The 15573-nt window shown below is 45.0% G+C and overlaps 2 long non-coding RNA genes across 2 annotated transcripts in view; one reads left to right on the forward strand and one right to left on the reverse strand.

Annotated features, from left to right (window-relative positions):
- Positions 1 to 13116, reverse strand: part of LOC135371577 (uncharacterized) — a 33670-nt gene extending 20554 nt beyond the window's left edge. The window contains exon 1 of the long non-coding RNA XR_010415645.1: positions 12984 to 13116. This is a non-coding gene — a long non-coding RNA (uncharacterized LOC135371577). The remainder of the gene's footprint in view (positions 1 to 12983) is intronic.
- Positions 4739 to 8206, forward strand: LOC135371571 (uncharacterized). The gene is made up of 3 exons (XR_010415644.1): positions 4739 to 4856; positions 5712 to 5812; positions 8055 to 8206. It is a non-coding gene; the product is annotated as an uncharacterized LOC135371571 (long non-coding RNA).
- Positions 13117 to 15573: the final 2457 nt, after the last annotated feature.

The raw sequence follows: 15573 nt of genomic DNA on the forward strand, positions 1-15573 counted from the left end.
GACGTATCAAAATATCGCGCACCTTGTAGGTTTACAAACCTACCACCATGTGTACAAAGAATAGAAGAATGTCTACAACTTATCGTGCTGGGTGCCGTCCGCACAGAAAACTAGATAGCCAGAGCACACGCGCGCAGGGCTCTGCAGTATTACAAATACATTGTATTATAATACCGTTACTGTAATACTTTAGAGTATTTGTATTACGTATTATAATACCCATCTGATAAATGTATTTGTATTACGTATTATAATACAAAAAATTCGAGTATTACTTGCATTGTATTACTGCAAAACTCGTAATACTTATGACATGTCCTGCCTGAGGTCATGGGTATTACACGTGTATGCTTTCGGTACCATTCCAGTCCTACGAACACGACCTAGTTCTGCCAACAGAGGATCATACTTCAACGTGCAACACAGGGACGATTACAGGATCTGGCTGACTCAAATTGCTGAGAAACTTCTCCATTCTGGGTGAACAACCCGGAGCCCTTAGGGGGTCATATCATAGAATGGAGCCAGGGTCGGTGCGTCCGAAAGTAAGGCAGAAAAAAGGGGATTATAGACACACACACCTGCGTCCCGCGAGAGAATGCCCTGAGAGCTGTGCACTGTGCCGTGCGAAGTTGGAAGTCCTCATGTACCTTGATGACAAGCGCGTAGACTTGTCCATGTTGGACGACTACCCATCAGTTAAGAGTGTTTTCTTAAAGTTCAACACTAATTTATGTTCGTCCGCGCCGGTTGAACGATTGTTTTCGTTTGCGAACCTGCTACTCAGACCAAACAGACGATCGTTAGAAGATGGCGTATTTGAAAAGATGTTTCTAAGTGCAATCAACTGAAATAAACATGCGTTGACCGGACCGGTGGCTTCAGTGGCTTCAGTCTGGGATGGCTTTTCTAATAACTGTCTGCCACGGCACAAAAGCATTACTAGTATTACTTGAGTAATACACGGAAGTAATAGTATTATGTATATTAATACTTGAAAATAAAATGTACTATGTATTAGTATTATAATACCATTTTTAGCAAGTATTATGTATTTGTATTATAATACAAATTTTGAGTATTCCTGCCCAGCCCTGCACGCGCGTAATATACCACTCCCGGTCCGTGCCCCAACACGCTCAGTGGGGCCATCTGTTTTATATCAATGCTCGCTTGTTTCTGCGTGGTTGTAAATACGTTTTCCGAGAAACTGGGTCACCTTGAGGATGAGCCGACTGCATGCCATAATGTGTTCGAGCCATCTGTTTTATATCTGAGCTTCCGCAGTTTGGGGTCATAGGGTCATACAATGTGGAAGCGGCGTTGGTGATGTTGAAGGAGCATTGTTGTGCAACATCACCAACGCCGCTCTACGTGTACTGTTCCTCTCTCTCCTTCCCCTTGTATATAAGCCCTTCTCACCTATTTCCAAGTTTAGACCTCTTGAAGGCTTGCCGAGACGTCGACCCGTAACTGTAAATATATTTCTAGTAACGCCCCCCCCCCTTAATTATTAATGTGATAAAAGTAGCAACTGTGTTTAATGTTTCGAAGGCTTTTAATATATATATATATATATATATATATATATACAGGGTGTCCCAGTTAACTGTGAACATATTTTTTAAAAATATATATAACACTTTTTTCAAGATGAAATCAATTGCAATATAGCATATGCTGAAGGGCACTCCTTAGGAGGGCATTAGCAAAGTCCAAAGGCAATTTCTTAATTAACTTTCGTTAATTAACTTTTTTATTATAAAACCTACAAAGTTGTCCCAATGAGAACATCTGTTCCTTTCGGTCATCTGATATCGTAGCCGTTTTCAGAATCCGTTCGATAGATCGCCCGCAAAAAATTAGTGAAGGAACGCCATTTTTTTCTTTATTTTGTTCATTGCGCTTCTTAGAAGACGCGTCTTTCCTTCACCCCCAATGTGAGAGGGAGTAGAGCACACTATCGCCTCTCGCGTCCTGGAAAAAAATTGAAAGGAAACAGAAAATGCCACCCAAGATAAGGCCAGTTCCGATAGAGTCACCCGATACATTTGTTTTTGTTTTGTTTCCGCAAGTTAAAGGCGCCGTAAACAGGTACAAAAGGTGCACATTTCTTTGTGTTATATTATTGAAACTTAGGCAATGAAAACTCCTTGCAATTACTAACGCTCAAAAACAAAAGGCGCTTGCATACGGATGAAATATTCACTGCACACTTTCGCATTTTAGCTCCGCCCCACGCTCTAGCTTTACGTCATTTTGACGTAGCGCTTTCCTCACCAATTACGATCGAGTGCTCCACGTATGATTTTATTTCAAATGCGGAATTGGACTAGATGAATGTGAATCCTCTTCTATTCAAAATCTAAACACTTACAGCCTCAAACTGAAAAAGAAATGCGTTTAATTTAGGTATCATACGCGCACTACGTTTTCTGGGCAGTAGCACGCAGCACACCAGGAGCGCGAATGAATACCCGGGACCACAGTTCCGGAATCTTAGGCTGCGTTCCCATACCTCGCGCCCGCGAAGCCGCCTGACTAGGCAGCTGAGTAGACCCCTTTGCTTGTCACTATTGGAACAGGCTTTCCTAGCCGAGGCGCCTGTGGCGCCATGTCGTTGCTCACGCAAGAAATGCGTACGGCGCAAGCGCAACAGGACTCTAATGCGCTAAGTTTGTAGGACATCGTGCATAAACTGTCACCTTCACAACTAAACATGCGTTGCAACTCTCTACGCAGTTTTAAAAAACATACCGCTATGTGCAACTTTACATTTAAAGCCAGCAGAAACAGCGGACACGCTGGTACCGTCAACGCGCGTCTCCATCCCGGTCATGCGCATGGTCGGATGGTCATGCGTATAGACTGCATCGGTGCGCACTAGATGGATGCCGACTGAATAGCGGACTTGGCGAGATTTGGAACGAGACTTAACATGGCGGCACTTCCGGTTAGACCGCTAGGCAGTCGACTAACCGGGAAATTGGAACGCAGCCTTAGGTAGGTGCGCGATGCAACATCTTCGTCATCGTCGGATGATTCCGACAACTGGGCTGCCGTACTTTGGTTTGAGCCACGCGGCATCGCGTCACCAGCTCGCGTTGTACAGTGGATAGCGTGCTGGCCATGTCACGCCGTGACTGGGAAGAATCCAGGTTCGAATCGCGTCATGTGATAGCAGCCCAACTCTTGACGTCTGCGCCAGCCGGAGATGTTGAAGATGTCGTGACGTTGAATTTCGGAACCACGGAGCGCAAAACGTCGTTTCACACAAACAAACTGAGCGCTCCGACTCACAGATGATAACGAAGTATGTTTATTGGCTGGTAATTTGAAACGACATGTGTGCATCTCGGCCCCCCGATTGGACGGCAAAACGCTACGTAACAATGCGACGTATGCGTTGTGGAGAGAGGCTCGCTGGTTACTGATCTTTGAAAGCAGTTATACGGGTCAATGAGCCGGCACGAGCCGAACGAAATATATATTTGGGTATTATGAGCTGCGTTCTTTCGTGGAGTATCATTATTTCAGAAATGTTTGGTTGCCTGTTTACGGCCCCTTTAACGTCAAAAGTCTCGTCAATTTTTTTATATACTCTACGCTATTTACATACGTTTCCTGAAGCGCCAAGATGTCAATTTTATTTTCTTTCGCTATTTCTATCACCTCGTTTTGTTTTTCTTTTTGGCGAAAACCCCTAACATTCCACGTGGCTATTTTTATACAGCCGTCGTTCACCATCATGAAAGAGAGTAAAGAAATTCTACTTATAAGAGTGATTAACATGTTAAGGGAAAGAAGTTTTTTTTTTGCAATAAGGTGTCTTGTAAGTATTCACCATCATCATCTGCAACAAGCGTATCAGCTGATGTGTCCCATGCCAGGCTTGGTAGCTATCATCGTTTGAATCACTTGTGTTTAATTCGGTCGATCCAGCCCTGTTTGAGTTCGCGTTTGAATCTCAGCCTTATCGCTAGATTGTTCTGAGCTTCCTTCCTCGATGTTATCTGTCTTTTCCTTGAATTGTTTAGCCGCCGGCGACTTATCATCACTCTCTGATTCTGTTTCGCTTGAAAGTTGGGGCATGTGCTCGTAATTTTCAATGAAGGCGGTCGTCGCTGCTATTGATGGCTTTTGCTTTGTTCCTTTTTGTTTTTTTCTACGTACTCTTTTCCTTTTTAGTTTCGGTGTCCCCTGGCTGATTGCATATTCAACCGGGACAGTTTCGCTTTCTTCACTGGTTATACCTCTAATAGGCTCAACGTCGTGCTCTACCCTTGTAGTTGGGGCATTGCTTGCATATGCTTCACCGCCTGCGGTACCCAAAGGTGCCCCCTCAAAAGTAAACTGCACCTTCTGTAAATCAAGCGGTTGTTCGGTGATAGGCGGTGAACTTCGACGTTCCTTCACTGGCAGTTGCCCCTCTTGTATATCAAGTAGGATAACAAGTGTTTTTTCTCTTTTTCCTGTTCATCGTTGTTGACGGGTTTGCCGACACCTCGTCATTATCTCGTGGTCTAAGTAGGGGCCATGAATTTTCGTCTAGATGTAGTTCGTCACTAACGGGTTTTTCATTTGTCTGTTCATTACTTGCGCCATTGATTGGCACATCTTTGTGTTGTTCATTGTTGTCGATTTCATTTACGTTTTTGGTTCCGGTTTCAGGTGGTACCGCGACTTCATCCTCGAGATCTGTAGTGTCTGGAATGACGTCGAGTGCGGGCACCAGTGCCTTCGTGTAGCCCAAGGGCGCTGCAAAGGTCTTCTGCCGACACTCGGCTACCGGGTGATCGCCTCGACATCGCGGGCAGGGGTCAGTGCACGACGCGTGACCGAATATTCCACAACGTGTACATTTTGGTGTGTTACAATTACTATTTAGATGACCCTGCCGTCCACACTTCCGGCACACCCGAGTGACTCCCTGGTACTCGCACTGGACGACAAAGCTGCGGTTCGCGATGTTGACCTTTAGGTAATTTGGGACGCTTTTTTCCATTTCCATGTAAACTTGACAGATGCCAATCCCCATTGCTTGTGCTTTTTATACATGGCCTTTTCTACTTTTACAACTTTTCTATACTGTGCCAACGCACTTTCCAAGAAGCTACTCTGTTCATCTACACGGTAGTAAAACTGTAAAAGCTGTTCGGTATCCTAAATAGTTCAGTCTATATTCTGTCCCTCTAACCACTATGGTAGGATCTTTTGCCGTGTCCTGGACGATCTTTTCACTGTTTGTTTTAATTTCATAGCGGCCGAAGCCCTAGTGAGACACTCTTTCATAGTCCTCATACCTTCTCTTGGTTACAAATGCCTCCGCGATGTCATCAGTATGACTCCTCGTGGTAGGGCAATAGTAAAAACCAGCGGCCTGACCGCCCTCATCTGGTTCATTTTAGTCTACTAGAGCGAAAAACGACTAGGAAAATAAATACCAAAAACTACTTACCGATTTACGTTGTTTAGTGGTTTTAATCCAGCGTCGTCAATCCGTTAGTAGCACTGTCTTCGCACCACAACACGAAAACCGAGTCTTTTCTCGGAAAAACGCAGGTGGGCGGCTGTCGCGCCTAGCATGAACAGCGCCAACAAATATCAGAAGGACGATAAACACTCACATCGCTGCACCCGGAAACTTGAAAGAACGGGAAACCAACAGATAAGCTACGCTTGAGATTTAGGCGGCTCTTTGCTTATTGCAGATTACCCTACAACAATCCGAGGCAGCAGAGGTGGCATGATGGCAGTGCTTCCAGCAACGTACTCGGAGAGGAAGCCCACTGCGAAGCCAGTAAAGTATTAGGTGAAGAAAATTAGCTGCACCTTGAACATATGTTTATAAGTCCCAAACGTCGCCACACCAGCATTGGATAGCTGTTTCGGCCTTATTGGGCCTTCATCAGCAATGCGTAGGAGGGCGACGTTTGAGCGAGTGGCGTCGGAAGGTCACGTGGAACGTGATGTTCTCCCGTCAGGGTGAGAAACTCACCTCTGAAAGCCCAGTGCGAAGCCAGTAAAGTATTAAGTGAAGAAAATTAGCAGAGACTCTTTGGCTGCACGTTGAACATATGTTTATAAGTCCCAAACGTCGCCGCACAAGCATTGGACAGCTGTTTCGGCCTTATTGGGCCTACATCAGCAATGCGTAGGTGGGCGACGTTTGAGCGAGTGGCGTCGGAAGGTCACGTGGAACGTGATGTTCTCCCGTCAGGGTGAGAAACTCACCTCTGAAAGCCCAGTGCGAAGCCAGTAAAGTATTAAGTGAAGAAAATTAGCAGAGGCTCTTTGGCTGCACGTTGAACATATGTTTAGAAGTCCCAAACGTCGCCACACCAGCATTGGACAGCTGTTTCGGCCTTATTGGGCCTACATCAGCAATGCGTAGGTGGGCGACGTTTGAGCGAGTGGCGTCGGAAGGTCACGTGGAACGTGATGTTCTCCCGTCAGGGTGAGAAACTCACCTCTGAAAGCCCAGTGCGAAGCCAGTAAAGTATGAAGTGAAGAAAATTAGCAGAGGCTCTTTGGCTGCACGTTGAACATATGTTTAGAAGTCCCAAACGTCGCCACACCAGCATTGGACAGCTGTTTCGGCCTTATTGGGCCTACATCAGCAATGCGTAGGTGGGCGACGTTTGAGCGAGTGGCGTCGGAAGGTCACGTGGAACGTGATGTTCTCCCGTCAGGGTGAGAAACTCACCTCTGAAAGCCCAGTGCGAAGCCGCCATTTCAGGTGTTTCTCAGGCTTTCGAGCAATGGTGCTCATATGCCTACACTCATCATTAATGGGGGGGGGGGGGGTGACGTTGGGCCACAGGTCTTTGTTTTCATTCCTGTAAATAGAAGCTCGAGGAAGGAACTTTAGTGACCGTAGTACCCTCCACAAAAACATATGTCATTCATACACGCAGTTACGCAATGGGCAAAGCCACATTTTTTTATGCATACTTCATTCATTCTCTCATTCATTCATGGCTATTGGTTTCGTTACCGCCCCTGAAAAAAATAAAATGAAGTAAAAAAAAACTCGTTAGCTGTCTGGCTGTGTGCTTTACGCATCGACAGTCGCCCCTCATTCATTGGCTTGCGAAGCGTTAGGCCTCCGCAGCGGCCACTCTTTCACGCCAGAAATATTATAATGGAATAAAAGAAGCGCACATTTACTGGCTTATGGGACTTACTCCGCGACAGGGGCCACTGTTTCATACTGCTACAGGGGCTTCAAAACCGTTGCCTGGTACGCATTCAGGGTGGCGTTTCAGCCACCTTGCTCATGTGCTGGCTTGCGTGCTTTACGCCGCGGTAGGGGTCACTCTTTCATGCATACATCCCGCACCATTCATACTGGAGTGATTTACGACGTTTGGTTCACCAGTTTTCCTGTTGTTTGACCTGATTTTATGTCGTTTCCCTTTTACAAGAATTCCTTGTTGCTACTCACTGCGTAATTTCAGCAGTGAGTGATGATTATGGTGTAATGAGTAATTTCATGAGGGGAGATTGATGACGTGTGACGGTGATGAAGTAAAAGTAAGAAAAGGTGATAGGATTAAAAATATAGGAGTTTAATGAAATTAAAGATGCAACGATGCTTTGTGGTTGCTTTATGAGCAGACTGATGGCGTGATGATGGTAGGTGAAGGCATGACGGATGGCGGTGGATGATTATGTCTGCAAAATAAAGGACGAGGAGCCGTTGCCGTAAGGACGCCAAAATAACCAAAAAAGAAACGGCCGGCGTAACGGAAATAAAGAAAAGAAAAAGAGAGGGAAATGAAGAAAACACGCTGCCCGAAAGGTGCCAAAATAACCATAAAGAAAACGGCGGGCGTAGCGTGTGGCGGACCCTGTGAGTTGCCAAGAGGACTAAAACTAATGTGGCAGGGTACGTAAACATTCGTAAAAGGAGGTGATATGTTGGTAGTTAAAATGTTGAATAATAAAAGTTGAGTTAAAACTTCATCATTACGCAGCTCCAATAGAAGTGCTGGGTTCAGCCATTTTCCCATGAATTCTGAACTCGGCGTTTTCTTCTTTTCTCGTTTCAGCACCCATTTGAGTGAGCTGCTGACCTTGGCAAGAAAGCCGGCTGTATCTGGTGGGCTGCCTCCGTGCGCAATGCTACATCTCATCAACCATGTTTGGTAGGATATTTCCACCAAAAGTAATATGATTTGCCTCTTTTTACAGGCGTTGCCTGGTACGTCATCGAGGTAACGTATCATTTCATAGTTCAAGTTTCCGATGCTTAGTGTGTTTTTAACTTTTTCTTTTATAGGTCTCATGAAAGAGCACGTTGAGAAGAAGTGCTGGAGAGACTCCTTTCCTCCACAGAGGTTATATCTGTTTACGGTATGTTTTACGTTACGATGATAGTTTTATCGTGGCAAGATACCGTGGGCGAATCGCCATCCAAACGTTTTCCTATTTCCGTTCAGGAATTCGGCGTTTATGTTAAGCCAGTTAGGACTCCTTTTCTAACATGGAAGTCGTTTTTAGCTTCGAGAATCTTTATTATTTCCCTTGACGTCAGATTTATAACGTCTTCTTCGGGTTTACTTTTCTTCAGCTGCTTGTATACCTTTATCACATCACAGTAAAATTGCCTTGCATGCGCTTCTCGTGGCTTCGTGTTATCTACTTTTCCTTCTGTTGTGATAAATCCGGCGCCAAAGGAATAACTTGAAAAATCTCTTATCATAGGACTGTCGCATTCAATAGCCTTGAGAATCCATTTAACATGTTTTGTTTGCGTTAGAAGTTCGAGTTCACCAATGTTGTAACCTCCGTTCTCTTTACTTTGTTTCATCCAATCCCTGGCTACTGGTTCGACACCGCTTCCCCAAATGTATGGGAAGATCAGTTTATCAATTCTTTTGATATCGTCTTTATCTGGTTTCAACACATCAGCAACGTACTGCAGCTTTGATAAAAGATGTACTCGAGCCATCTGTATTTTTGCAAACAGTGAACATTTTATTTTCTTTAGTTGGTCAATCGCTGTTTTTATCTTGTTTATTTTCGTGCTCCAGTTTTGTTTGGAAGGGCCTTCGCTATTGAAAGTTATTCCCCGCACTTTTACCTTCTTTTTTTACAGGCAACCCGTATATGCTATTTTTGTTGACACGTCTCGAACCGAACAGAAGAATTTCACTCGTCTTTGCTTATTCGTGCACCTCTGTTGATATGTTTCGCAGGCGTGCAAGATTTTTGCGACATGCTCAACGTTGTCAACAATTACCGTGACGTCATCGGCAAATGCCAGTACTGGTGTTATTTTACCTACTGAAGGTAAGCGTATCCCAGGTGTTAATCTTTTTATAAGTTGTATAAAAGGTTCCACAGGGATGATGAATAATGTTGCTGATAAAGGGCAACCCTGCCTCACTCCTCGTTTTATTCCAAACGGTTTCGTATTAAACCGTTAACTGTTACTACGCCTTCACAGCCTTCATACATGGTGCGTACCTTTTCGACTAGGTGATCATCGAAGTTCGCTTCTTTTAAGCATTGAAACAAGTAAGAGTGATCAACCCTGTCGAACGCCTTCTCGCTATCGATCGTGACTAGTGCACCCGGGTTGTTTGACTTGTTTACCCAGTGCATGATATCTGTTAATGTTATTAGGTTTAACTGCGCAGAGCGGAATTGTATATTGGCACCCTGCGTGTCGTTAACTACGTCTACGAAGGAGTCCTGTATCCTATTTGCTAAGGCTTTTGTTATTATTTTATAATCTGTGTTTAGTAGGGACACTGGTCTCCAAGCTCTGATATCTGTTTTCTTTTGAGTGCGTAATGCGGCTTCTTTTGAAAGCGTCTGGTATGTTTTTGTCGAACGCTTCATTTATCATTTTTGTGAAAGGTTTCGAGATTAAGTTCCAAAATCGTTTATAGAAGATCGGGGTTAACCCGTCTTCACCGGGTGTCTTTTTTTCGTTTAACTGCGTTAGTGCATTTTTTAATTCCTCTTCAGAAAAACGACCCCCATGCGTTCACCTTGCCTTCCCCGCAAAGGAAATATGTTCGTCGATTAATAGTGTACTTTCCTTTCCGTAAAGTGATGCACAGAACTGTTCCACATAATCTTCTATCCCCTCCTGGGTTTTATATTCGTCTCCGACACGGTGGTCAGTAAGGCCAAGTATTTCTTCCATACATTCACCTAGGCTTTTATTCACTAGCCATTTACTTGGCCAGTTCTCGAATTCCCATTTTTCTGCTTTCAGCCGTAGTCTTACAGTGTCCCATATCTTTAGATCAGGCCTGTATGTTTTAATTTTAATCGTTGTATTGCTTCCTCAAATCCCGGACCAGTGTTTTGTGACATCCTTAATAAAGCTATTGCGTCAGCAACCCTTCTAATTTCCAGCCTTCTCTCCCTCGCTAACGCCTTACCCCATTTTTTACAGATTTTTGCCACCTCTTTTTTTAAGTCGTCCCAGCTTCGTGGCGACAACTCCTCCGTTAGTCTTTCCGACAAGAGATTCTTAATTTCATCAATTACTCTTTCCTCACGTAACAACGTGGGGTCCAGCTTCCATGTGCCTTTCCTGAGTATCTGTCTGCCATTTTTTAAGCAGCACGAGACTATGGCATGGCCCGATAGCGGTGTAAATTGCACTTTCATAGATTTAAGGTTTTCAAGAACGTTATCGCTAACGTATATTTTATCTAGTCGTGCCTGATGGTTTGTACTTCTCCAGGTCATTTTGGGTCCGCCTGGGTGAGTTTTAAGCAAGCCGTCAATGAGATTACATCTGTTTTTAAATTCCACTAGCCTTCTTGTCCCGTAAGTGATCTGTCTTTCTCTGGCTGGGTTTCTATCTGCGATTTCGTTCTCCACGCAGTTAAAATCGCCTAATACTATTCACTTCCGTGTATCATTAACGTGATCATCTAGGTTTTCAAAAAAATCTGTTCGTTCATGTCTTCTCACTGGGACATTCACAATCTTAATACCCGTTTTAAGTTTTACTGATAGGATTCTTCCACTATAGTCTCGTTCCATTCCTATCATCAGTTGCTTAGTATTTCCGAACAGTAATATGGCTGTCCCGCCTTGTTTGACATTCGAGAAACTCCATGCACTCTTAACGTCAAAAGTCTTGTCAAATTTTTTTATATATTCTGCGCTATTTGCATACGTTTCCTGAAGCGCCAAGATGTCAAATTTATTTTCTTTCGCTATTTCTATCACCTCGTTCTGTTTTTCTTTTTGGCGAAAACCCCTAACATTCCACGTGGCTATTTTTATACAGCCGTCGTTCACCATCATGAAAGAGAGTAAAAAAATTCTACTTATAAGAGTGATTATTATTTTTTTTTTCAATAAGGGGTCTTGTAAGTATTCACCATCATCATCTGCAACAAGCGTATCAGCTGATGCGTCCCATGCCAGGCTTTGGTAGCTATCATCGTTTGAATCACTTGTGTTTAATTCCGTCGATCCAGCCCTGTTTGAGTTCGCGTTTGAATCTCAGCCTTATCGCTAGATTGTTCTGAGCTTCCTTCCTCGATGTTATCTGTCTTTTCCTTGAATTGTTTAGCCGCCGGCGACTTATCATCACTCTCTGATTCTGTTTCGCTTGAAAGTTGGGGCATGCGCTCGTAATTTTCAATGAAGGCGGTCGTCGCTGCTATTGATGGCTTTTGCTTTGTTCCTTTTTGTTTTTTTCTACGTACTCTTTTCCTTTTTAGTTTCGGTGTCCCCTGGCTGATTGCATATTCAACCGGGACAGTTTCGCTTTCTTCACTGGTTATACCTCTAATAGGCTCAACGTCGCGCTCTACCCTTGTAGTTGGGGCATTGCTTGCATATGCTTCACCGCCTGCGGTATCCAAAGGTGCCCCCTCAAAAGTAAACTGCACCTTCTGTAAATCAAGCGGTTGTTCGGTGATAGGCGGTGAACTTCGAGGTTCCTTCACTGGCAGTTGCCCCTCTTGTATATCAAGTGGGATAACAAGTGTTTTTTCTCTTTTTCCTGTTCATCGTTGTTGAAGGGTTTGCCGACACCTCGTCATTATCTCGTGGTCTAAGTAGGGGCCATGAATTTTCGTCGAGATGTAGTTCGTCACTAACGGGTTTTTCATTTGTCTGTTCATTACTTGCGCCATTGATTGGCACATCTTTGTGTTGTTCATTGTTGTCGATTTCATTTACGTTTTTGTTTCCGGTTTCAGGTGGTACCGCGACTTTATCCTCGAGATCTGTAGTGTCTGGAATGACGTCGAGTGCGGGCACCAGTACCTTCGAGTAGCCCAATGCCGCTGCATAGGTCCTCTGCCTACACTCGGCTACCGGGTGATCGCCTCGACATCGCGGACAGGGGTCAGTGCACGACGCGTGACCGAATATTCCACAACGTGTACATTTTGGTGTGTTACAATTACTATTTAGGTGACCCTGCCGTCCACACTTCCGGCACACCCGAGTGACTCCCTGGTACTCGCACTGGACGACAAAGCTGCGGTTCGCGACGTTGACCTTTAGGTAATTTGGGACACTTTTTTTCCATTTCCATGTAAACTTGAAAGATGCCACTCCCCCATTGCTTGTGCTTTTTATACCTGGCCTCTTCTACTTTTACAACTTTTCCATACTGGGCCAACGCACTTTCCAAGAAGCTACTGTGTTCATCTACACGGTAGTAAAACACCGATATTCTAGTGGTTCGGTATCCCAAATAGTTCAGTCTATATTATGTCCCTCTAACCACTATGGTAGGATCTTTTGCCAAGTCCTGGGCGATCTTTTCACTCTTTGTTTTAATTTCATAGCGGCCGAAGCCCTAGTGAGGCACTCTTTCATAGTCCTCATACCTTCTCTTGGTTACAAGTGCCTCCGCGAGGTCATCAAGTACGACTCCACGTGGTAGGGCAATAGTAAAAACCAGCGGCCTGACCGCCCTAATCTGGTTCATTTTAGTTTACTACAGCGAAAAACGACTAGGAAAATAAATACGGAAAACTACTTACCGATTTACGTTGTTTAGTGGTGTTAATCCAGCGTCGTCATTCCGCTAGTAGCTCTCTCTCCGCACCCCACAACACGAAAACAGAGTCTTTTCTCGGAAAAACGCAGGTGGGCGGCTGTCGCGCCTAGCATGAACAGCGCCAACAATTATCAAAAGGACGATAAGCACTCACATCTCTCCACTCGGAAAGTTGAACGAACAGGAACCCAACAGATAAGCTACGCTTGAGATTTACGCGGCTGTTTGCTTATTGCAGATTACCCTACAACAATCCGAGGCAGCAGAGGTGGCATGGTGGCAGTGCTTCCAGCAACGTACTCGGAGAGGAAGCCCAGTGCGAAGCCAGTAAAGTATTAAGTGAAGAAAATTAGCAGAGACTCTTTGGCTGCACGTTGAACATATGTTTATAAGTCCCAAACGTCGCCGCACAAGCATTGGACAGCTGTTTCGGACTTAATGGGCCTTCATCAGCAATGCGTACCCAAGCAGCACACAATATTGGACCCATATTGGCTGGTCATTGGCGATACGGGTCCAATATGGGACCCGTTTCGCCAAGATTTTCCCCATATTGGCTGAAAATGGGCAATATGGGCCCCATATTGCCCAGTTTCAGCCAATATGGGGAAAATCCTGGCAATATGGGCCCCATATTGCCCACTTTGAGCCAATATTGGGAAAATCTTGGGAATATGGGCCCCATATTGCACGCGTACACCCCATATTGACTGAACAGGGTACGTAGCCGTGTTGCACAAATGCCCAAGCAGCACGGCAAGATTGAACGTTGAAGCGTGTGAAATACCCTATTCACTACATCGTTACATTCAACAACTTCCCGCAGATGATACACATTGTTCGAAACAGTCAACGTACTTGGCATTCCCAACGTAAAGTTCACTAGAGTTCGACACCTCAACATTCCACGTCTTGAAAGTCGCCGCCATCTTCCTTCGCGATGCCAATGCCAATCGGTCGAGCCGACTGTGAGCAAGCGAGTTGTTTGAGCGTAATCACGCGTCCTACAACTAATGCGCATGCGCGACTGCCCGAACGGACGTTTCATAGGGCTAAAATGTCGCTGGGTGCTGTAATGGTAACGAAATTGCGGCAGGTCAAGTAAAAAACACAATGTTTGATAAGAAGGGATGGCTATTCTGTAAAGTTAGGTGATTTCAAGTTGCTGCAAGCAGTGTAAATTGCTCTGGCGTGTGTCCGTCACCGCCACGAAAGTGTTTCGCTGCTTTGTATTCTCGGAGCGGGTGTGGAAATTGTTATTTCACAGAATATTGCGATCCCAATGAAGGCAGAGGAGGCACAGTAAGCGAGTTTCGCCGCCGCGACAATAGTGTCGCCGCTGGCATTTCCCGCCAAATTCCGGCTATTTACTTTCCATTGGCTCCGGTCCCCCACGTGACCTTTCTCGATCATGATTGGCTGAGGCTCATTTAACCGGTGGATTCGCCCGCGTTCGTTTCTCCGAGGCGCCGACCCGTCTGACCGTTGTGTAGCTGGCGTCTATGTAGGCAGACGGTGATTTCGTTTCGTGGATTTCGAAGATGTTCGAGATATGGACGAACGCCTGAATGAAAGGTAAGCAGACAAACGTATGATGCATGTCAGTGATCAGACGTTTAATACTGTCGCATAACTGTGTACATGGAGGTACGCCTTGTCCCGTATTACATCACTTTCTGCCGGTTAACAGTCATGATCTGGTTTATGACTCTGCGTGGCGTTACTTGTCGCGTTTTGTTCCGCTATTTGAATGTGTCCGATGTTTAATACACTGGTGTGCATGTAAAGGAAAACAGCGTGCATCGCGTACGCAGGGCTCTTCGAATTTTGTCATTAGTCGACATTAGGCGCGTAACGATTGCATGTCTTACATAGCGTATACAGAATACTAACGTTGCCTGTGCTCGGGTTTACCATATCATTAAGAGGTTCTTTTTCTTTTCATTCGGACACCGACACCTGTTCGTGGCCCTGCGATCCGCGAACATGTGGCCCCTGTCACCTGAAGATTCTACAGTTGTGCTGGGATAAAGCGGATGGCTTCTGCGACTCATCACGTGCTATATATGTGTATAGTAATATCTACTTTCTCCAAACCGAATAGGTTCCCTTAATGATTGTATAATATGATAGTCACGCTTTCTGCTGCTCGTCACTATTTATTCTTTATTTCTTCTGTAATAATCGTGTAGGTTTACTTGCATTCAAATGTTGCTTCTTGTTTATATGTTTACCGTGTCAATAAATTTGTACACGTGAATTCCTTCGTCTTCTGGATTTTCATTTTCTGCTTCCCGATAATATTAGCAGATGGCCTGGCGAAGCGCTCGGAACCGGGTGGGGGTGGGGGGAGAGAATTCGAGTGAGAGGGTACGGAGAGGGCACGCAGTGCACATGCGCAGTTCGATCAGCCAGCGCGCGCTTTTTGGCGCCGTTTTCCGGCTATTTTGTCGTGATTCGTTACGGATGATCACGTGGTTAAGAGGGGCGGTGGTTTTCGTGGCGAAACTGTGGAAGCTACAGCTGCACTCCACTGATGAAGGCTTCTGAGGGATCTTAGGTATTGGCAGTTC

Source organism: Ornithodoros turicata, chromosome 1 (assembly GCF_037126465.1).
Source record: "Ornithodoros turicata isolate Travis chromosome 1, ASM3712646v1, whole genome shotgun sequence".
Lineage (NCBI taxonomy): Eukaryota > Metazoa > Arthropoda > Arachnida > Ixodida > Argasidae > Ornithodoros > Ornithodoros turicata.